The sequence below is a fragment of the Cuculus canorus genome, chromosome 1 (genome assembly GCF_017976375.1).
Source record: "Cuculus canorus isolate bCucCan1 chromosome 1, bCucCan1.pri, whole genome shotgun sequence".
Taxonomy (NCBI): domain Eukaryota; kingdom Metazoa; phylum Chordata; class Aves; order Cuculiformes; family Cuculidae; genus Cuculus; species Cuculus canorus.
This window is the reverse complement of record NC_071401.1, coordinates 109,657,986-109,682,079: the sequence shown is the minus strand read 5'-3', so window position 1 is coordinate 109,682,079 and position 24,094 is coordinate 109,657,986. Positions and strand designations below refer to the sequence as shown.

Below are 24,094 nucleotides of genomic sequence, written 5' to 3'. Positions count from 1 at the left end.
GTTTCCCCACTCCAGGGAAGTAGGTACTATCCCAAAGTTCATCCCAGCTCCTGCCTTCTTGCTAAGGAAGAACCACCCTGCAGCCCACTCACAGATGCTGACATGAGGCATGTTCCTCAGGGTAAGGTGACAACAATATTTTGAGGAACCAAGCATGGAAGGAAACATCAGAACACATAGATCCCTCACAGCCCACATGCAGTGCCTGCTCTCCTCTTGGAGGAGGAAGCAGCAGCTTTTGTGCCTCCATTAGCTTGGCTTCCTCAGTGTGGTGCAAAGAGAAGAGGCAGTTTCTCAGGCAGTGCGATCCAAACTTTGTTCTCCAAGACAAGTCAACTGCCTTCAAAACTCCCTGACCAGCAGTGCTGTAGTCAGTGCAGAGCATAGTGTGTGTGTGTGTGGGGGGGGGAGGTGGGGTAGAGGGGGTGTGTACGCCTGAAAGGCAGTAAATTACTAGTATGACAATGTGTTCAAATACGGTTTTGCTTCTGTGGTCACACAATGTAGCCCAGCGCCACAGGTAGTGGTACAGTCTCCTTGCTATGACAGTGAAGAACCTGAAAAGCAGAGATTGCACAAGGAATATTTATATCTTTTGAATTTATTTATTCGTGTATTTCCCTAGTTCTGATATGGACACTTCTACCTCCCATTGATTCCTCCAATCTCATCTACAAAATAGGGTAAAAAACAGACATGCCCTTGCACACAAATAATTCCAGCCTGAACACTGAGTATTTAGATGCAACTGGCAATCTAGATTGTAAAACAAAAGCAAAAGAGGAGTTAGCTGAATAACCTGTCAAAAGGAAGAAACATCTTCTGAATTACCTCTTTAGCTCCTTCTTCAGCACATTATCATCACTTTGATCTAAATTGAATTGATTCTAAGCCAGTTTATTGCAGTGTATGAGCTGCTCCCCTGTAGATGCTGGAGATGAGGCTCTTGCCTGAAAGCTAAGTGTGACACTGCTCACTCTCAAAGGCAGTGAACAAGAGAGGTGAGAACAGGTTCTTGTAGTCCTCTGCACTACAGAGGTGCAAGAAAAAATGATTCTCACTTTTAGAATAGGTTTTAGAAAGAAGTGAAGATGTAAAGAAAGGAAGAAAAGTATTTTTCTCCCCTTCTTTTCCCCTCTCAACCTTCAATCAAAATTACCTTCTCTTCCCCAGCTGGGTGGTAGCTGTGGTCTGAGAAGAACAGCTCTGCCCACAGGGGCTCTCACCCCTCCCAGGATATTTCTTCATTGCAGCTCAGCTGTATCAGAGCTGGCAGCTGTTGTAGGCAGGAAGAAGAGAGTCTGAAGAAAGGAGACAGGGTGCCAAAGTCTTTCTTATGGAAAGCAAGAACAATGCTTCTTGATCCTCACTCGCATTAATTCCTATAAACCTTTAAAGGGAGATACATCCAGGGACAGCATTTGCTTGACAGATGTCAGTCCAGAAGATTTGTAACAGGAAACATGAGGGGTATGATCTGTTCTCATTACCACAAAAAGAAGGTTTCTGCTTCAGTCAGGATGAACAAGTCTTTTGTTTCCTGTCTTCTTTAATTACTCCACCAATTTATTAAAATCTTTATTTTTATATGTTCAATATATCTGCAATGCTTTGAGTTCTTAGATCAGTGACTCATAGCTACGGCTGTACAGGAGCAAACCTTTTTTATATAAATGGCTTAATTTTCAGGCTGACCATGTAAATTTATCATTCTTCAAATGATCTATGCTTGTCTAGATTAAATAGATAAGTTTTCAGAAGGTAAATGCGTTTGGGCTCAACAGACAAAGCTTTATATCAGCTTAATGCCAAAGAAGTCTACACAATATTGTCTCAATAAAAAATGGGAAAGTACAAATCAGTTAGTCACAGGTGTTTTACAACTTAGATGTACAAAAAAATCACGACAAAATTATGACATTGCAAAAGTAGTCCTCTCAATAGCAGTTAAGGAAACTTTTTTAAAAGAGTTGGTCACACCCAGAATAAGTATTGCTTTAATGAAAAGAATTGGCAGTAAAGAAGTCAGAATTGCATTTCTAAGTTAAGTAAATTCTGATTAAATAAATCTGCTCCTGACTTTTACAGTGCAGGATCCTTCCTCTGTAAATGGTGCTTCATCGTACGCTTATTTTCAACACTGCTCTCTATCAGCCTGCCTTTAATTTCAATGCAACAGAACAGAACCTACCTAGATTCCTGTGCCACTTCCACTAAGCTGCCTCATAGGTTTATGAAAGAAATAAAATTATACTTTCCTTTTTCTTTCTTGGTTATGTATCTCTTTGATACACAATGGAAGTTGGATTTTAGTAGACAGATGTATCCAGATCAGAAAAATACCATTTTCTTTCTCTTCATCCAGCATTTTATGTACATTTTAATCCTTTTTGACTTTTTCCCATGTAATCCTGACAAGATCTATTTTCCAACAGGTTATACAATGCTTTTTTTTTAATGATTTTTCTGATGGAGATAGAGATGAGCAATTTCTAAACCACTAGATGAAGTTCCTTTTGACTGTTGCAAGCTGATATTCATGTTGCAATGGTCCTCCAAGTCCAAGTGACATCGGTAACTGTGCCGATGGTCACCAGTTCAGCCTCACCACACACCTGAGAAGTCAGTTCATCATTGCTATACTATTTGGGAAGATGAGAGGCAAACTCCCTGACCTGGTATATCATCCCTGGCTTTGTCCATTGCAGGGGTCTGCCTCTTTCTCTCTGAATCAATAAAATAAATTGAACGGCCATGTTTCCACTTTACAGATCCTATATGACAGTAGTGGAGACCACGAGTCCTTTAAGGAAGACAAGCATCTGTGTGGGCCTGCAGCAGAAAACACTTGCCAAAGAGAATTAGGACTCACCCTCCTCTTTTTCCTTGCCTCAGGATATGCCTGAATGCAGCAGATACAGCCCATTCTTGCAAGTGGTTTACACAGATGCAACACAGACACTGTGCTTCTAGTGTACTGTTTTTCCCATTTGCCAATTGTTGCATCAGGTCGCTTTCACAAATAGGTCTTGCAAAATAATAATTTAAGGGGATGTTCTGCAAACAGGTATTGAAAAGAAAGAAGTTTGACAAAAATATGTTCCTCTCTTCATTTGGATATAAATCAAATGTCTTGATTTTCTTTTCATTCACTTTTATCCCAGCAGAGGTCAGCTCTGCCTGCCCCGGGGACGGGTGGAACAGTTCAGAGCATTGGCACCTGCACACATAGCAACACAAAGTGCTGGCTGATTTCTTCCTACTTTCTACTCATGGCTACTAACCAAAGTCCTTTCAGCCCCCTCTCTTAAATGACGAAAAAAAGATGCTTTGAACTAGGTCATCTATACCTTACAGTGTGTCCTAACAAGCTGCTTAAAGAACCATTCTTGCGGCTGTTATATGGCTCCAAGCCTGTTTGGAATCAGCCTGTAATATGCAGGAGGAGCAAGGTCCTCCATGAGGTCAAACACCTGCAAGATGAGAAACCCTTGAAGTGCAAGGAGGTGTGTCTAGAATGTGCTTTCTAATTGCTGAACTACTAGGGAAACTGAAATACTGCTGTCTTCCTTTATTGCTGTATCAAAATTTAAAAAATTAAGGTCTCCGAGCTCAAAAAAGTTTTGTCAAAGTTTGTTCTGGCAAAAGTATTTGAGTGTATTCACAAATAATTTTATCACTTTAAATTACATCCATTTAAATTACCACCATTTAAATTGGTGGATGTGTGGTTCACCACACAGTTACAGTTGTTCTTCAGTATTAGCTCTTCAGAACACAAGACAAGATACATTTTGATGTTGAAGGCAGAATATGTTTTCAAAACTATGTAGTTCTACTCTTTGGTTTAGCAGTTCTCAGTTAAAATTTTTAATTCCTAAAGTGTCAATGTGCATTTCACATTTTGCACATAAACAAAATTCTCTTACCTATTCACTGGAGTTTCAGGGCTGCTCTAGGGAGACAGTGCTCCTCTGCTTCTTACTTAACCTCCGTTCTGATTTTACAACCTAGCCTTTTCCTTATGCCTCTCCTCTTTTCTCACCAGTACCCAAGGAGGAAACTGTGTTTAAATATTACTTAAATATTAAAGTACTGTTCATGGCAGAAGGCTGCATTATATAGCCCTGAAGATGTACAGGGTGCATTTATTCTCTTTTCTTTTTAAATAGTGAGTTATTGCTACATTCAGAATTTTTGCTAATTGTCAATAATGATGACATGCCTCAGAGACTTTTGAAGTTAGAAATTAATGACTGCTTTTCTGAAATGAAACATCATGCTTTAGACATAAATCTCACGTAACCAGTTATGTGCACTGTTGAGACAGCAGCTACTTATGAACAACTCAAGGAATGTCACTGTAAATCTAATGTATTTTTTCCTTATTCACAGTTTCACACTTTACTGATATCTGTTCTGAATTTAGTTCCTTAATATTAAAAACAGGTGATGTTTCAGTCCAGCTACACAATCCTCCTCTTTCTTCTACTAGGCAGATTTACTAGTTTGAAATTACTGAAATGACTAAATGTGGTCTGCTTCTTTCTTACATGTAGCTCTATATTACAAGAAATGAGTGCCATTAGCATAACAAACTGCCAGGAGAGCCAATAAATAACAAGCTTTGACTTGTTACCTGAGAATTGAGAGAAGAAAATATAAATGCACTAGAGAGTGGTAATTAAGGCATGCCATCAAGGTGAACTTGCACACTGTGCATGGTTGCATTGGCCCAGCTGTAGCCTTTTGCAGTGTCAGATGAATGTTATCAAAAGTAAGTTAAGCCGTTTTCCATTTCAGCACTAGTTTTTCCTGATGGCATTATCTGTCATAGGTCAAGTGACAGCTTAACAGGGCATCTTAAAACCCAGATATGCTCGCATAACTAAGTACAGATGACACATTTAGCTTTTAGGTGGCTTCAGTGGATTCAGAATTCCAGCGTGAATATATCAAATCATGTCACAATTGCATATACACAGCTCAGACTGTCGTTCACTGGAGACAGTGCAACTGCTTCACCAAAGAGCAAATAATTTTCTAGAAAACTGCCAGCATTTGCAAAGCTCCCATTCTTTGCTGTTACTTGGGGACCTTTGCTGTTGCTTGGAAGCCCAGCACTTACAGATACTCACTGCCAGTACATAGAGTCATGAGCAGGTCCCCACAGTAAAGCTCTTTTTACTTGTCTTCCTTTAGTAGCTGTATCCAATGCACCACTGCCTTTTGTGCCAGAAACTAACGGAGGCATCAAAGGCTAGTCATCTTGCTGTTTCATGTTGTTGTCTGTCTGGTGCTAACTGGCTTGCTCTGGACTGGAAAGCCTTGTTGGCTTTCCCAAAGGAGTAAATTTAGTATCACTAGGCCATTGTCAAAACCTGAAATGCAAACAAAAAAACTTAAGCCTGAAATAAATATGTCTAAAATAAACAGAAAAGATGTCTCTACTGATGACAGATGCCTGCTCCCTAGCCTAAATGTGTCTGGTGCCTACAATATTCACGTTAACTCTATTTAGAGCAGCGTGAACAGCCATGTCCTCATTGCATGGCATCTAACACAGGTCCCTGTGGCTGAAAGACATGATTACTAATTTTTTGAGGTTTTATGGTTCAAAATACCTGAATTGATGTGAGGGCTGACACAGTGGAATGGTAGTTTGATAGCATAATACCAAGGGGAAGATAGGCTGCATGTCCTTGTAGATGGCATGAGGGCTTGTGAGCCCTGGGATTGTGCTGGAAAATATTGTGTAGGAGCTGGACTCCAGGGCTAAGATCCCCACCTGGATATGGTTCAACTATTGTGCTTATTTGAAATGGTCTCCCCAGCAAATGACCTCCAAATCCATATCTGGCTTTTGCCTGGTTCATTCGCTTCATAACAGGGACCAAACAATCTAACTATCGATAAAGTCTGGATGATTAGGAGATGGGGACTTAACACCAAATTGGGGAAGAGATGGTGTAAACTTACAGTTCCTCATTAGTAATAAAGGATAGTTGTTTATTTTAGGATGTTTATATCTAGAATATGAATTAAAACCAAAAACAAATGAAATAATAATTTTAAAAAAGACACCGAAGACTTTTGGTCTACATGAAAAGAAACATACATTTCATCTCTTCCAAAACAGCAGAGGCACTTTTTGACAGTGGCAACTGTAAGTGTTCAGGTAATATCATAATAAGACGTACAGTATAGTCCTGGGAAAGAGAGTGGGTTGTCTGGAAGAAAAATATTAAAAGCCTTCAGTAAAAGGCAGAGTGAGAATGAGCTTGGTTTATAACCCTAGTGTAAAACGCTTTGTGCAGAAGAAATGGTAATGATGCCATTATGTTGGGCAAGGCTAACAGAGAAAATTGTTTATGTAGATACAAACATTAGAGATGACAGTATGGAAGTAATTTCCCTAGGAAAGAAATCGACAGCCTTAAATGTATCTTTTATAGAGACCGAAATGCTATTAGACTTCTACAGTTTGACTTCCCTGTTTTCTTGAGCAGATAATTATCTTATTTCCTGGTTTTGTCCAGTACATTTAGATTCTTTCTATGTAATTAAATGATGCCAATGTAATTTTTTGCTCCTGGCTGCTCCTTCAGGTGGCCCATGACCCTGGTTCATCCCCTCACTGTGCTGTGGCTGTCAGTGGGTCACATTACCAACACTTGCCTCTTCCCATCTGCACTTGTCTCTGTTCCTCTGGTGAGGCAGCGCCTGCGCTGGGGTCACCTCTGTTCTTAGCACGTCTGCCCTTGCAGAGCAGCCTTGTTCTCTCTGTTTCTCACATGCCCAGATTCAGGATGTGGATGGCGATGTGGCAGTTCTTCAAAAAAGATTCACCGTTTACATCATCTGAACATGAATCAGCTCTGTGATATTGCTGACATTATATTGGGATGTACATCTCTGACCGGTCAGTCATTTCCGCTTTTATACTTACACTCTCAGTTGTTCCAGCCCAAAAGTAACCTTGACATTGTTCTTGTGACATTGACTTGTACACTTACCAAGTGTACAAGTTATTCCCTCAGCTAAATTGTTAATGAATAATTAAATATCAATTATTGCTCAGCTATTAATTAAAACATTACCTGATACCCAAGAGAGTCTCCCGGCCACAAGCAGTGCAAGCCTTATAACTTGACAGTAGTTGTAATAATGAGTTATTAAGACTTATTTCCTGTGTCAAGTTCTCCAGACGGTGGAAATGACACTCCTAATATTTTCACCCAAGCCACATTTATTGCTTTGTGTCTATGACAATGTTAGATGCTTGCCCTGAAGTAACTAGGATTTATTATAACCCCAGCTGGAGTAAAATACTATGATAACTGACTGGGCTGCAACTTTTAACAGTACTAGACATGATCCAAATTTGCCTACATCCTCTAGGAGCTGAGATACCAATAAAAAAAAGCCTGAAATCTCTCATAAAGATCATCTTTTGATAATAGACCTCTCTGTTTCAGTTGTCTTTTTTACAGTTTCAGAGCACCCCCTTCTCGTCAGTGACTCAGTGAACCACAGTCATCGCAGTGAGTTAGGAAACTTATACTCAGTGGGCTCCATCACCGCCTACTATACTGGTTTGTCCAAGCTGTACTGATCTTTTATAATCTAGCAGAAAGCTAAGGGTAAGAGAATGAGTACTGATAGTTAATATTTTTCCACATTAAACCTTATAGATAATCTTACGCTTAGCACAAATAAACTGGATAGATTTAATGCTATCAAATCAACAGAATTTGTGGTAGGTAAAAAGACAGGAATATGTTTCTTTTTTCCCAGAGGAGGGATCACTCCTCTTCAGCAAAAGATGCAATTATGGCCCAAATCTATGCATCTAGAGACTAACAAACATGGCTTTGACACAAAGAAATCATCTGCGCTTAGAACTGACAAATGCTCGGTTTTCATTTATGGCAGCAGCTCTACAAGTGTTCTGCTCAGGAGAAAAACATCAGCCACAAGGATTAGCGCCTAAACAGCAAGTTTTTCATTCAGGGTATTGTCAGTGCTTTCACATGACTGTAATCGGTAGCAATACAGGAAGTCAAAAGAGAAGGAAACTCAGACAGCTGAGAATGAGGGCATGGTCTTCCGGAAACCTAGCTGCTATGAGGTAAGAAAGATGGTGAGACTGGGAGGAAGAGGGAGGAGGGAAGATGCAATATGATGCTGAAGTCATGCTATGCTCTGACCTTAACAGTGATTCACTGAGCACTATGTCCTCTGTCAGAGGTAGGAAGCAATCAGCACAGGGCATTTGGCATTCCAGTCCATGAAAAGACTCAAAGACTCAAAGGAGTTCTCCTCAAGTCAGGAGAAGCTGACACAAACACATTTCAATATCTATTGAAAAAAGTACGCTTTGGAGGCATTTCTGGGTTTGGGTGATCACAAAACATCCATCAAAGTCTAATTACCTCTCATTACTGCACAAGCAGTAGCTTTTCTAGCTTAAGTAAGCCGGTTCAGTCCTTCTCACCTACTCTGTCCAAAGTTCATATAAAGGATCCAACCTCTCCATGATTCCCTTAGTTTTCCTTTCTGCTCTCCTTTCCTTTCTCTACAGAAGATCACATTCCCAATGTTCCTTTGTAATTCCTTTTTGTTCATTCATAGGAGTTTTATTTTTGGTCTCCATGAAATTGTTATGTGTGTTTGTATACATACGTATACAAACACACACATATTTAGACACACAAGCAGGTAGGTAGATCACCTTATTCTCTCTTTGCAGCTCATAGTGATTGTCTTCAGAGAATAAGTTATCTATGCAATTCAATAGTTCCTGTGGTAGGAATCATCTCTTTACCGTTCAGCACCTAAGGCAAAACTGCTGTGTTTGCTAGTGGGCCAACTGAGTTTTTAATACCTTTTTGGATGTTTTTCCCATCAAATTTTTATATTTTCCATCATTAACAAAAACTCAGTTCAGTCAAAGCCTGAAACAGTAACGCTTTGGCTGAAAACGGTGAAATAATAACATCTTATAAAATGCAGTGAATTAGGCCCAAGAAGGGGGCAAACCACGTCTAGGAAATAATAATACAAAACCTGAATTTAGGTGGCTGCTTTTTTTTGCCTTTTTTTTTTTTTTTTTTTCTTGCTTTGATAAGCTCCATCTTCAATTCAGGCTGCTTGCCCCTCAGAACAGAACTTTTGTCAGCTTGCGTTTTGACACTGAGAAACAGGGCTTAAACATATTGTTTAATGCTTGTATGCTGATGTAGTTTTTCTAAAGACAATATCAGTACTAGTGCTTTACAGAAATGCTCTTTTTTTTGATGAAGTCAGTGATGTCCTTAAATAGGGCTTTCTATGGTGCTGAGCTGCTGCTTCTTCATGATACAACAAGCCATGTTTGCTATTTAAAACTACCCATCCAGCCTTTAGTCTCAGGCTCCCTGCCTCTCTCCTGCAGAAAAACTGTAAATGCATACACAGAGATGCACAGATGTAAGAGTCAAACCAAGATTCACAACTCCTCCATTTCCAAGGAAGGCTCTCAAACTACAATGTGATACGCTCCTGCTACAGGCAAGGGGAACTCAAAAGTGTTTATTCAATTCAGAGGATGTCTAGGTCTGCATAGTTCAGTCCACTCCCATGTGTGTTTTCTTCCTCCAGTAACTGCAGGACAACTGAGGACATGATGAGAGTGTGAAATAAATGACTGCCAATTCCCTGCTCTTGCTCCATCACTAATTTGTAAGATGAACCATCATGAAAGTAACTCTTGAAATTAAATGTATATAATAGACATTCCAAACCTTTTCTGAAATATGTCCTGGTTTTCTTAAAATGTGAAGTATATATAATGACCTGCTTCTCTGCCAGGAGCACCTGCTATGTGCAACTCTCCCACCATGGAGATCAAATGTCAACTCCAAAAAATACTTTGTTTTATTCTTGCATTGAAACTTCTCCAACTTCATTACAATTGGAAAGATAACGTAGTAGCAGAGGGCAACATTATGCATGATATATATAATTAGTTTGAAAAAAAATATAACCAGGGGACATATTTTTGATAGAATCACTTTTTTTTCACACAATAGTTGCAGAATAATGGATCACATTGACTGATCCTTCTTACTAAATGCTATGACAAAGTAAACAAGCATTTGTACAAAAATGCCATAACAGTTGAAGCTTGAATTAAAGAGTCTATAACCTTTGTTTGTGATCATAAATTAAAGAGAAACCCTGCAGGCAAGCATGTAACACTGGGGGGGAAAAAAAAAAAGGCATTCAAAGCCAAGAGATTAAACCCATCAAATACTGAAAATTCATTCTGTTGTCTACATAACATTAATCACTTAAAATTCTATAGCAGAAATTGCCCTCAGCAGTTTCTAAAGTTATCTCACAGGTTAAAGGGACACCCACAGGTGGAGATTAGTTGCTTAAAGACTAAGGTATAAAACCTGATTTCAAGTACTAAAGCTGTCTTAAAGTAAAATATGCATATTTTGCATATTTTTTTGCCTGTTTCTGGATGAAAAGCTAATACTAGGTGCAAGCCACTGAATCTGGCAGCAAATAAGACTTTTACAAATGCAAAACTTAAAAGAATATTGGGGAAAAAAGATGTGGCTTGTTCAGATCCAATAACTTCAGCTGTAACTTCTAACAAATAGGCATCAGTAAATTATAAAATAAATCTGGATTTTAATCATGTATGTCATCTTACCCACGGAAACAGTGGTATGTCATACTCAGATGTGGACTTGGCACAAAACGCCATGGGCACCTGAGAGGTTTCACATGCAACGTAAGCCCTTTTTGCCTGTAACCTCAGCTAAAGAAGAATCTTAGTATTGAAAAGTCAGTGAGTGCTGAGGAGAGCAGTGAATGCCTCCTGCCCGTGTCTATCCTGTTAGCCCTTTCATTTGCTGCCTGGCTGAAAAAACAGGTAATTTGGAGCTCTCAGAGAGGAAGGAAGGAGGAGGAATTCTGCAAGTAACTATGCAAGGAAATTTGTTTATTTTGCAGGTTTCCCTGAAGGCAGTGAAAGCTTTAGAGTTCAAAACTTCTGGGAAAAAATAAATAAAAAAACCTCAACAGTAGTTTGATTAATATTCTCGAGAAAGCAGAATTTCTGACTTGCCTAAAAGTCAATTTTACTTATTGTATTAAAATTTCACAATGGCTTGGAGTTGATTACCTATTTTTTCCTCCTTTGACACTCCAAGCACTCCAGTCTCCAGAATCATAATTAAGAAACTTTCAGACATTTATGACACCAAAGAAAGAAGGCACTGTTATGCCTGTTAATTGTGAAGAGGCAGAGGTATGAAAAGTAGTGTGCTTACAGTACATTAAAACAACATGATGCAAAGGCTACTGCTGTACCTTTTGCAGTGTTCAGACAGTAATGTTCCCCAGAGTTACTAATGATTTGAGCAGCGCTATTGACCAGTCATTTAACCAGTTGCTCATATCCTATGTGCAGGAGAAACAATGCCCCCTACTTCCCTATTGCCATTTAATGCGACACAGCAGAAAGTTGTGTGCAGTGTCAGCACACAGCACTTTGTATGTTTGTGAATAAAGATTATTTTTAGTCCCTAAGCAAAATATTTCTCTCTTGGGTCAACAGATTTTAATATTTAACAGACTAGAACAGACCAATGAATGCATATACTATATAACTTTCAGATAAACTGTGGATGAACAGAAGTTCTTGGAAGATGAATTCAACTAGAGATGATCACAATGATCAGCAATTTAGAGCAGAAACATATGCTGGGTGCTTTAAAGGGCATGTGGGTTCCCATTTTTCTTCTTTGACTACTGAGACCAGTCTCCAAGCTACAGCCCCTAAAATACATTCTCCAAAGTAAATATTGTAAGTCTCTTTCCTTTCCTCACCATTGTTTATAGTCCTCTGTGGCTCAAAACCTAGAATCACAAGTCCTGTGCTTGGACACTATCAGGTTGATATGTGTGCCTGTGCAGGTGTATATGCACACGTATGTACAGGTAGATCAATACATGATCGACTTGGCAGAAAGGGAAGAAACCAAATCAATGAAAAGCAACAGTGTCTACATTAATTTAAGTTTTTCCTGAGTTAAACTTGGAAGTTTAGCTCATGTTTTACCACAAAGTTCAGAGCAGTCATTTTTACTAATTATGCAACTTATACTCTGTTTTTCTCTTATTTTATGAGAATAAGGCATTCTTTTCTCTGCATATTTTCACTGATTTATTTGTTTTAATCCTCCTTTTTATTTTCCTCAGGTAAATGACTGCTGGGTTAATATGCCAAGACGAATAGCGAATAGTAGAGAGCATAAACATCTATGAAATTGTAATATCTAAGAAAGCAAAGACATGTAATCTAAAGCTGGTTTTCATGATGTGCAGAAAGCCTGTGACTCCCCAGTCTCATAAAGCATCCAGGTGACTATTTAAAAATAATTACCTCTCAAACCAAAAGCCTACTGGATTAAGAAGCTATACAGATTGTGCAAACAGTACAAACTATAGCATGTTTCTGTCACTTAAATAGAAACCAAATAATTACTGAGAAATATGACTTGATTTACTTTGGGTGACCTTGTCCTGGCAGGATCCATGAGTTGAATTAGGATGCAAACTGAAGGCAATTCACTTGTTAACATCGTAAACTAAAGCAATTCAAAGCCTGCTTGGATTTTCAGTTGTGAATGTCAGCATACAGAATCAATCAGCATACAGGATTGCATGTGCATAGCCTACACACATCCATGACATATTAGACAGCATTGGCAAAAATCAAACTAAGGAAAAACAAACTCGAAGGGATGCTGCCACATGAAATCTCACCCACATTCAGGTTAACAAAACAAGTAAACGCATTTGCAAGGCTGGTATGAACTAGGAAGGTTTTCATTCCTCAGTCCAACTTTAGAATAAAGCAGAAACAGATTCCTGCTCTGTTCAAAATCCCACTATTTCAAAGTTCTCTAGCAGCACAAGAGAAGCTAATTAATGAATACCAAAGGATGACGAAAAGAAGCCAGATAAGCCATCAATATCTACACATATACGCACACAGCAAGCAAGATAATGAAAAGTTAGCTAGATTTACCGGTTTAATTATCCAAGTGGGTGGTTTGTTTGGGTTTGGGGGTATTTTTGGAAACGTCGGGAGCTCTTTTCCCGAGGTCTCGTCCACACGCATCCGCACCGCGGGGAGCAGCGCGCTTCCCTCCGCAGCCACCGCTCCCCCCGAGCCAGAAACCACAAGGAAAACCACACGACGAGGGAAAGGAAGGAGAAGGGACCACACCAGCCGGCCGGGCAAACTCCGCCAGCAGCTCGTGCGCCCGCAGGAGCGGGAGAAGCCGGGGCGGGGCGGCTGCCGCCGGGGGCGGGCGCTGGGATGCGGCGGTGCGATGCGATGCGATGCGATGCTCCACCCGCGGCTCCCGAGGGGGAAGCCTACCTGTCGGGCTGTCCCACCCCCGCTCCGGTGCAATAGTCCATGGGGAGGGATGCCCTTTCCCTGCCCGACCGCACAGGGAGCAGCAGCGGGGCCTCGCGAGGGCTGCCCGGCGCTTGTTCCCGGCTCCCCGAGCTGAAAGCGGGCTGGGAGGAGCTGTGGGAGTCCTCGGGTAGCGGGGCATGGTGTAACCTAAAGTGGGGGGAAAGGCTTTTGCTAGGTCTTCGCCTTTTCAGCCTCTGCCTTGTTGGGAAACGAAGGGAAAGGTCTGTTTCAAGCACCTGACTGCTGTGGGATTTTGGATCTTGAGAAGCGTGTGCTCGTGGGTGAGATCGTTCGCCTTCTCCAAAATGTTACGACCGGGCTGTGAGGAAGAGGTGCCAAGCTGCATGTAATGTGGTGCAGAGGTGGACAAGTGTGTGCTCTGTTCTTCTGCGAAGGCGTAAGAGCAGCTGGCAGAGTCATATGCTTGGGCCACTAGATGTTGAAGTGTGTGATACCTTAGTGATGTGCTTACACGTGCTTCGGAGGTGACTGACGTGCTGTCCCTGGGCTGAGCACCACGCTTTGCGACACCTACCAACAGTTCCACACCTGTTCAGTGCCTTCTTATTCCCTCTTGTCAGCACTCAGCACAGGACCTCCGCACTCAACGTGTCTCAGTTGCTTCTAGCCTGTCATCTGCAGAGCTGGGTACCACACAGACAACCCATTTGCAAGCAGTGCTTTGAGCTTCTCTTTACATGCTGTCTGCAATTCACTTCATTTTGCCTTGGTACTAAATAATCCATCCTAGGTCGTTAGTACTCTTTCCTTTATCTCATGGTGTTTGTTGTTTGCTTGGATCTCAGTTCACACAAGTCTTTGTTTCTGAACCAAACCAAAATGTGTTTCTGGGAAGCCAGCCTATACAAACCATTGGAGGCTTTTATTCCACAAAAGCATAAAAAAGCTGAAAGTATTAGTTCATTTGTAACTTTGATTATTTAAAAAGGCAAAGGAAAAACTTTATAAATAGAGACTCCAACAACTACTTGCGTCACACAGCCTTGTTGTATTACAGTCTAATTAAAGGCAGTCTCCCTGAGTTATTTGGTGTCTGGCAGGTTCTGTGGTGGCTGCTTAGGGCTTAGGTCTTCTGCAAGCTTTTTAAGCTCCAATTTTATAACCTGAACATAGGTTTTTCTTTTGCAGTTTTTGGCATTAGTTCATGCAGACTTCTCTTCCCTCAGGTACCAGTCATGTGTATTTCCTGCTATTGTTTGAATTAATGAATTTAGCTTTAATTATACCACAAATGACCTTAGAAACAGCAGAAGTTAAGCAAAACAGTCTTGCTCTGTGTGCTGCTCCTGATGAGTAAGAGTTGACTGTTTATGATTGACCTGTGCTCGCTCTGTGGTTTGCATCTTGGTTCCAATTGATGACATTACACTCAGTCTCCCAGGAATATGAAAATGCCTCTCTAGAACTGATAATGTAGTGTATGATTTTTCCGCAGTGCCTATAAACCTTTTAAAAAGATTTTCTTTTAGGGAAAACTGCTTGAGTGACATTGAGGGTGGCAGAAATTCTGCAGTAATGCCTAAAGGAGTGTGCAAGGGCATGAATGGCACAGTGTGAGCAAGAAGTCTTTCCAGCTCCTTCCTCATAGATATTCTTAGGACTTCTTGCTTCCTGTGGTGTTTGCTTTGGGTTTGCCTGTTGCTACTTTGTGCTTTGTGTATTCTTTCAGTTTCAAACTGTGGCTCATCCTCAGATTGTACTTCATGAGCAAAGCTGGCCCCTACTCAGTATAGTGGCATCTTGATCAGCTGGTGCGCTTCATAGCAACAGCTTTCATGGCAGCAAGAAAGGCCTTTTCTGTTTTGATTGTAACAGGTAGCAATTTAAAGCTTATTTTTCAGACTAGAATTTTTCTTGTGTTCTTTTACATGGGAACAGTCGTACTGGGTCAGGCAGAAAGTCCTTCTAAATCCATTATCTTCTCTCTGAGGAGAGCTGGCAGTAAATACTTAGGAATAGCGTATAACACCTGGGCAAATACAGAGTGATCCTTGCCCTGGTACACCCTCTCATCTTGCTAAAGCTTAGGCAATACAAGTTTGAAACACTAACTATACTTTTGTATGTAACCACCTTGAGGGATCTTTTCTTTTAAGAGTCTCTACAGATAGTTTTTTAAACACATTTATGCTTTTGGTATTCATCTTATCCCTCCAAAAAGCTGTTCTACAGCACATCTAACCATTCTGCTTATGAAAACGTATTTCTTGATTGTTTTAAACTTCTGTTTAGAAAAAATGTATGCCATATAGAAAGTCAAGCAATGGTGGGAAAGTTTTACTTACCTTAAGTTATATTTGCGTTAATTTAGAAAAAGCTATTTAATGCCCTGCCTTTGAAAAAAAAAATAAGTTCATAAACAGATAATGGCTGCATGCAGAGCCACTACAATTACTGGAGGAAGAAGTCCCACTCTTCCTATGTACTTAGATCTTATGGGTTTTTTTTCCCTCAGTTTCCACAGCATGTACCACATTACATTCTTGATCCTGGACTCAGGCTCAAAGACACTGTAACAACAAGAACAACAATAATAACAACAATAATGGGTTGTTTGAATGATAAATAGAAAGCAAATAAAAATTTGGAGTGGTGGCAGAGCTTTGGATACAAAACACTGTTGAGTTTTGTGATATGAGTTTCAGTACCTTTCTGAGTGACGTGATGCAGAGAAACATTTTCTTAGATGAACAATAAAATAATTGGATTCCTCAAATTCAAGATTATAGAATAGAATCATAGAATAGTTAGGGTTGGAAGGGACCTTAAAGGTCATCTAGTTCCAATGCCCCTGCCATGGGCAGGGACACTTCCCACTAGATTAGGCTGCCCAAGGCCCCATCCAACCTGGCCTTGAACACCTCCAGGGACAGGGCAGCCACAACTCCCCTTGGCAAAAGCTGTTCCAATGTCTCACTACCCTCTAGGTGAAGAAATTCTTCCCGATAACAAGCCTAAACCTGCCCCTCTCCAGTTTATACCCGTTCCCCCTCATTCTATCCCCACAAGCCTTTATGAACCCCTCTTTATGAAAGCCCCTCTCCAGCTTTCCTGTAGCCCCTTCAGGTACTGGAAGTTCGCTATAAGATCTCCTCTGAGCCTTCTCTTCTCCAAGCTGAACAAGCCCAACTCTTTCAGCCTGTTCTCCTATGGGAGGTTCTCCAGCCCTCTGATCATCTTTGTAGCTCTCCTCTGGACCTGTTCCAACAGCTCCATATCCTTCTTATGTTAAGGATTCCAGAACTGGACACAGTATTCCAGATGAGGTCTCACAAGAGAGGGATAGAGGGGCAGAATCACTTCCCTCGACCTGCTGGCCACACTTCTTTTGATGCAGCCCAGGATACGGTTGGCCTTCTGGACTGGGAGTGCAAATTGCCAGCTCATGTCGATTACATTCCCTATCTTTTATTTCCAAATGATGTTCGTAATGACGTTCATCGCCAGTGATAGTGCTAGTCCCAGTTTCTTCCTTTAGCTGACTGGGCTAGTTGCCAGCATCTCAGAAATTTGTTCAGCGACAATTATCCAAGTTCATCTGTGGTCAGAAGAGCCCCAAGAGAGATTTCTGTCCATTTTGCCATGGAGTCTTCACAAACTACATCAGAAAAAACATATCAGAAGACGTCAACAAGGCTGTGGTAGATTGACATGAGTCACAGTCATCCTCTGGTTCAAAAGACAACCTTTCTCAGCTCTTTGCATTGATTAGCTTTGTGGGGGAGGAGTGGGGATCAAAAAAGCAACACTGCCTTGCATTGCCTTCAGAACCTTGAGAAGAGACATTACTTACGTGGTTGCTTATTTCCTACCCATACCAGCCAATGGCCTCTCTGGCATCTCAGCTCTCCCTCCACAGAGCTGATGTGGTAGGTGATAATGAGATGGTGTGTAAAGCTGGTGTGGGAGAAGGTGATTTATAAGCAACCATCCTTTGTAAATTCACGTCCCTTCTTGACACTACAGACTTGGCACACCTTAAAGTCAAGGAACTTTTTCATCACATTTAAATTGCCCCCATGCAATAAATCAGGTGGATAATTTGTGTTCCCTGTGTGGCATTCTTTTGTTTGCAGGCTCTGTTTCTTTCTGGGACATTTCTTTCCAGTGATGTTAAGAAGCTTTAGTTGTTCCCTGCTGCTTCATCCTTTCCCATTCACTAACATAATTCTGGTGGCTGGGGTTTGCTGTCAGCTGACTTTCCTACCTCCCTGGATCACATCCACAGGCCTGGAGGTGGGGATGAAGGAGTTTTTTCCTCATGTACTTCCTCCTTTCCAGCCATCAATTTGAAAAAAGAAAGGTTTTTGTTCTGGAAGAGCATAATAGCATGCTGATGAAGTGTGGTAAAGCTCCCACTTTTGGGTTGTGAATGGATTAGCAGGTTAATAAGTAGCTACTGTTCCCTTCTCCTTCCTCAGCCCAGTGTATGCGTCTGCAGATGTATAGACCCACATCTTTCCAGTAAACAAAATAAGGCCAGAGAGAGGACTTAAGTATGAACACATCATTGCCTATGCTGTTCAATTTGTGTCACACTAGTGAGTGTGATGGTAGCCTGTGCTAGCTAGCACACTCAGATGATGCCCAAGCACAGTTCAGGGGAGAGCACAGGCTGAGGGCTGTTTATTTTAGGCACTGTATTTATGGTAAAGTGGGGTGGCTTGGATTTAAAGTTAGCTGTATGTAGAAGCAGTCAGTGCCTTCTTTAATGCAGTTTAGCGGTCAGGATTTCAGCAGAACATTTTGTAGCAGGGAGCAGTGTGTGTATTTGCACGTAATACATTGGCATCTTACGAAGACTATTTTGCCAGGTAAGAACAATATAGGTTATTCATTAGCAAGGTGATGCTAAGAAGGCAAGAGTGTTTAGTTATGTAGCAGAAAACAACACTACAAAAACCAGCCATTCATTTGTGAAGGACATTTGTAGCTTTCTCCTGCGTGCACCTATTTATGCTCAGCCTGGGTTGCCACATTTTCCCATCTTCTGTGATCTTGGGGATATCCAGTAGAATCTTCACTTTAGAACTTCTAAAGTGCTGGTGCCTGGAAATATGTGAGATCTGTGAACTGTTTCATACTGCGGACCACTCATCTACCCCCTCCAAGAAGCCCCCCGGATGGAAAATACTTATCTGTGGTAGCAAACTGCCATATGTTGTAACTTTTTGGTATTTGCTGTTTCTGTTATGAACTGATACCTCCCTGCTACCTTACCTCTGCTGTGTTAACTTAACTCTCCACTGTGTGTTAGATGGAGTGATGTTTTTTACAGTGGTGATGGGGATGGGCCCCACTGTGCCCCTGGTCAGAGCCACCCCTTGACACAACACATTTGCTTTCTAGGGAGTGGAGAAGAGGCCCTGACCATTTTATACTCAGACAAAACCAAAGTCAACAAGCATAAGACAAACCAGCTTAAACTGATGAAAGAAATTAATGGGCAGATCAGTGCTGCCAGAAGAGATTTCCTCCCACTGAGTTTATGAAATGTAACTCTCTAAAAGTTGCTGTTTAGTCTCTAGGGCCACACTGTCTTGGAGAAGGTGCTCCTCCTTGGCAGAGACGTTTATCAGGGCAACAACGCAGCATCGAGGGGGATGCACGTGACTTTTCAATGTTTTCTGCTCTGCTCTTAGAAGAGCTCTAGTTGACCACACTTTCCCCATTTTAAATCTTTTTACTCTTTTGCTCTTCTTTCTGAGCATTTGTGTCTATTGCACATATCCTAACTAGCTTGCATGGTGTGAAGGGACAGCAAGTCAGCATGACAGAGAGATTTGGAGCAGACTCAACTCAAGGACAAAACCTCTTCAGTGCAGTGTGAAAGAGCTCAGTGGGTGGATTTGTGGACAGGACAGGTGAGGAGCTTGCTGAACCTGCACTCCAGCTGCTGCTGTTTGGCATCAGACCTATCTTTAGGAACTGTTTCTGAGTCCCAGGATGACCTAGGGACCAATGTTCCACAGATTTTGCTTTTTCTGCTTCACTAGAAATACTTACACATTTGGGATAAAATATAATATGTGGATGCCAGGCCAACTTCAGTTAGATGACAGGGGTTATGATATTTTTATTTGCACTACTAGAGAGTAAGGAATGTAGCCTTATTGACTCTGCCTTGCATAGCCATCACAGTAATGTGCTGTGGTGTGCCCTAAATGAGGGGCACTGGAGCAGTTCAGCAGGGGCAGTGACAGACCAGCTATGTTTTGCAATACCAGGCGCTCAGCATCTCTCAAAATCAGACGATTTGCTTGCATCCTTTAATTAAATCACTCTCGGTTCTCTTAAAGTCTGATTATTAAGTTAGAATGAGGATTGCTGCTTAGGAAAATAATTGATCGTTTTTGCTTAATGAAATGGGTGTATCTTATTGCTGTGTATCTAGACAAAAAGTGTGAAACTGTTTATCCTTTGTAAATAATACTTACACTTCACGTATTCAAACCTATGCTCATCACAGAGGCCTTTGGGTTAGTCTGAAGCATGCCCCACAGCAGATTTAGCATGGTCTGTGGGGCAGGTTATGGTGGATTACTCTTCTCCAAAGAAAAATAGAGAGGTCAATACTCCCTCTTGGAAAAAGGGAAATGCCACAACTTATGTAGACAGAGGGTGGGAAAGGAGAGATACAGCAGTAGTAACTGAAGAACAAGAAAACCACTGAGACTTTTAAAAGCATGAATTTTGCCTCATGATGGACAGAAAAAGAAGAATACAATGGGAAATACGCAGAATGAAAACATGAAACCTACTGTTACTAGGAGAAATCATTACAGAGTTTCTAGAATGTGAAAACCAAATATGACACAGCAGCTGAGAGGGAGGACAAGGATGATTATGTCCTGATTTACAACTAGATTATATCAGTACGAAGTTTAATATCTCTTTCTTAGACTTAGCAACTTCCATTCCAGTTGTCCACCAGGGTTTTACTGGCTTTCTTTAAACCGACATGTATCAATATGTATATTATGTAGTGAAAAGAACTACAGAAGCCAGCAAAAATCCTATGCTTTCCTCCTTCCTTCAAAAGTGAGGATGTCCTCCATATTTCATATTTTTCTAAAATTTAGAGACTATACAATGCAATTATTCTTCCAAAGTGATAACTGCCTAAGAGATCAGGTGGATATGGAAGCCCTTAGTAAGTATTAAATCTATTCTTAAGAATGTAAGGATCTGAGGGAACCTTTAGAAAAAAAATCTGGAGAAATCTTCATCATTTTCACTGCTGAATTGCTGGGTAACTACATTTAACAGATTAATTCTTTTGGCAGATTGTTGTCTCTGGAAATGCATGTTTTTGTTTTCTGGAAACTGTATTTTCCACTTTGCTAAGTGCTGCTGTTCTGTCTGTGATCACCCTTGCACACATGCACACAAACACACAGAGGTTGGTATCAGAGCAGTAAGCAACTAGAAACATATGAGTTAGATTAGTAATAGGAAGAAATACTAATTATAGGGCAAAATGGTGTACGCTGTGCTTATAGCTACAGATAATAGTGGCCTTACTCAGTGCGTCATTAAAATACATCTATTACTTCAAGCTAAAAGGCTTGCTGTAGTGTGCAGAACAGTAACATAGATGACGACTTCAGATCTGAGCTCAGTAATGAAAAAAAATGAGCAGATCTTTTCCCCAAAAGAGTAATGTTTTGCATAAATACTGATTGTGAGAACTATTGATGTCAGCAGTGTAGAGATGTATCAATGCTGATAAAAAACTCATAGGCATGGGCATGACTTCTGAAAATGGCCAAAAAAAGCAGTGTCTACTTAAATACATGCCAAAGTGCCAGTAACAGAATTCAGCTCTGAAGAGGGAAAACCAGCATTCAATTGAGAAAAAAAAATAGGTTTTGTGGTGCTTCAACACAATCTGAAGCAGTTTTAGTTGAAAAAAGGTATGAACTTGCAAATTTACAGATGACACCAAGCTGAAATGTGCCGTTGCCACACCCAAAGGATGTGATATGGTCCAGAGGGACCTGGACAAGCTGGAGAAGTAGGCCTGTGTGAATCTCATGAGGTTCTGCAAGGCCAAGCACAAGGTCCTACACCTCGGTCGGGGCAATCTACAGTTTCAGTACAGGATGGTGGATATGTGATGAAGAGCTGCCCTGCAGAGAAGGACTTGGGGGTGCTGGTCGATGAGAAGCTGAACATGAGCCAAGCTGGCAACGTGCACTGACAGCCCAGAAGGCCAACCGTATCCTGGGCTGCACCAAAAGAAGCGTGGCCGGCAGGGCAAGGGAGGTGATTCTGCCCCTCTGTTCTGCTATCATGAGACCCCACCTGGAGTACTGTGTCCGGTTCTGGAATCCTCAACATAAGAAGGATATGAAACTATTGGAATGGGTCCAGAGGAGGGCTAGAGCACCTCCCATATGAGGACAGGCTGAAAGAGTTGGAGTTGTTCAGCCTGGAGAAGAGAAGTCTCAGAGGAGGTCTTCTAGTGACCTTCCAGTACCTGAAAGGGGCTACAGGAAAGCTGGGGAGGGATTTTTTTACAAAGGCTGGTAGTGACAGGACAAGAGGGAATGGGTATAAACTGGAGAGGGGCAGATTTAGACTACACATAAGGAGGAAATTCTTCACTATGAGAGTGGTGAGGCACTGGCACAGGTTGCCCAGGGAAATTGTGGCTGCCCCATCCCTGGAGGTGTTCAAGGCCAGGTTGGATGAGGCCTTGGGCAGCCTGGTCTAGTGGGAAGTGTCAGTGCCCATGGCAGGGGGGTTGGAATTAGATGATCTTTAAGGTCCCTTCCAACTCAAACCATTCTATGATTCTATGATTCAATGATGCTATGATTCTATGATTCTAAGATTCTATGATTCTATGATTCTATGAACTTGTCCCTGCTGTGTTCCACTTTATTGAGGTTTCTCCTAATTTCTGCAGGTATTTCCTTTTCTGTATATTTTTTCTCTTCTGTTTGTTTATTGGGTATTTTTTTTTCCTGCTATGTTGTGTCATTTCTTTGTGCCTTTTGTTTATATTTTTTATATTATTTGTCTCTACTTGCCTCTAATTTTTCTGTCTTTTTCTGTTAGAATGATTTCTATTAAAGTTGCCTTAGGAGGCCTTGATCAAGATGGAGTGTCCATTGTGTAAGACCTCCAGATGCTACTGGTAGGCAACAGTCTCTTCTTCTCATGTATTTAGATAAAACAGTAAAAGGGCATACAATAGAACAAAACCCCTAGCAGGTGAGGTAGCTTCTTGTCCGTTGCCTCATGAAGCTCACTCATGTTTACTTAAAACATTTTACTACTTTTCTATAGACAGAAGTTTCCAAGCAAAGAAATACCAATAGAGTTAAAAAAAGTATATAATGTGCCTTATCAAACGAGGACAAGAAACTTGTGGATAACAGAGGAAAGGTAATTCCCACCTTCTTAAAATGAATAAGAGCTTGCCTTCCATATTATCGTTACTAAGAAGCTGTGTCTTTGCTTTCTCAAATCCACACACAGGCATTTGAAATCCTTGTGAATAAGCGCATTGAAGCAATGTCAACTGCAAGATGTGAACTACTTCCCATAACACATTCTGATGATACAACAGTCTTTCCCTTTAGATATCTTAAGAGCATTTTGTTCAGTTAGACTCCTGCCTAGAAAACCCAGAGCTTCATTCCCTGCTAGCAGGCTATCATCAGAATTGTTTTGATAACAAGGAATTTTGGTCTCTGCCCTAGGGCACTGTCTCAGTAAGTGGGCTAATTTTGTTCTGATTCAGACTTGTTGAAGATGTACAAAAGTCTGTGAGGCTCAGTTGTTTTCACTGAGAAGAAAAGTCTTTGTCATCTTGGAGATATTTTCAAAACCAATGAAAACTTGCTGAAGCGAATAACTGCCTCCTCTCTGATGTAAAAAAAAAAAAAAGCAGTTCTAACAAACTAAATCTTATGAGTAGTTAGATCTGTTTTCTGCAGGAAAAAAAAAAGTCATGACATCAGTCATGACATCAGGACAGAGAAGGTATCTACATAATCTTATTCAAAATGTACTTAGGTTCAGTGCTGGAGAAGAAGCAGAAAGAGACCCAGACATTAGAGAAGCACTAGCTAAAAGAGAATGTATCTTCCACACTGACTGAGTAGTGTCTATGCATTTGTCTCAGTGCTTTCACATCCAACACCCCTTGTTCTAAATCCTTTTTTAATTCTTTTCATGGACATTTGTGCTGATTTTGACAGAGTAAGACCAACTTGACTTTTTCCATAGCCAGATTAATATTTGCCACTGCTTGCTTCCACCAAGTGCTGACTTCCACTAAGACTGCAGGACTTCTTGAAAAAAGTCCTCCTCCCCTTCCTTTATACTTTTTAATCCAGAAAGATATTGATAAATTTCCATTTCATCCTGGCACTAATTAGCTGCTACTGGTCGCTTAAAAAAAAAATCTTTCTGCATGGTTTTGATTGACTAAAAAGTAAATAGACTGCACAAGACAAAGAGCATTTAATATAACTTAAAATTATTAGGGTTTACTCAGATATCTCCTGTCTTTTTGTTTTCTGCTGCTTTGATTCATATTTAGAAAATTCTATTGGAAAATGAAAA

General features: G+C 40.8%; 1 protein-coding gene across 3 annotated transcripts in view; it reads right to left on the bottom strand.

The window, feature by feature from the left end:
• The window catches only part of HTR1F (5-hydroxytryptamine receptor 1F), a 126,884-nt gene extending 113,517 nt beyond the window's left edge, over positions 1-13,367 (bottom strand). For all 3 annotated transcript variants that reach the window (XM_054062895.1, XM_054062890.1, XM_054062881.1), the window contains exon 1: positions 13,094-13,367. The gene's annotated coding sequence lies outside the window, so the exon portion shown is untranslated. The remainder of the gene's footprint in view (positions 1-13,093) is intronic.
• Between the last annotated feature and the right edge of the window lie 10,727 nt (positions 13,368-24,094).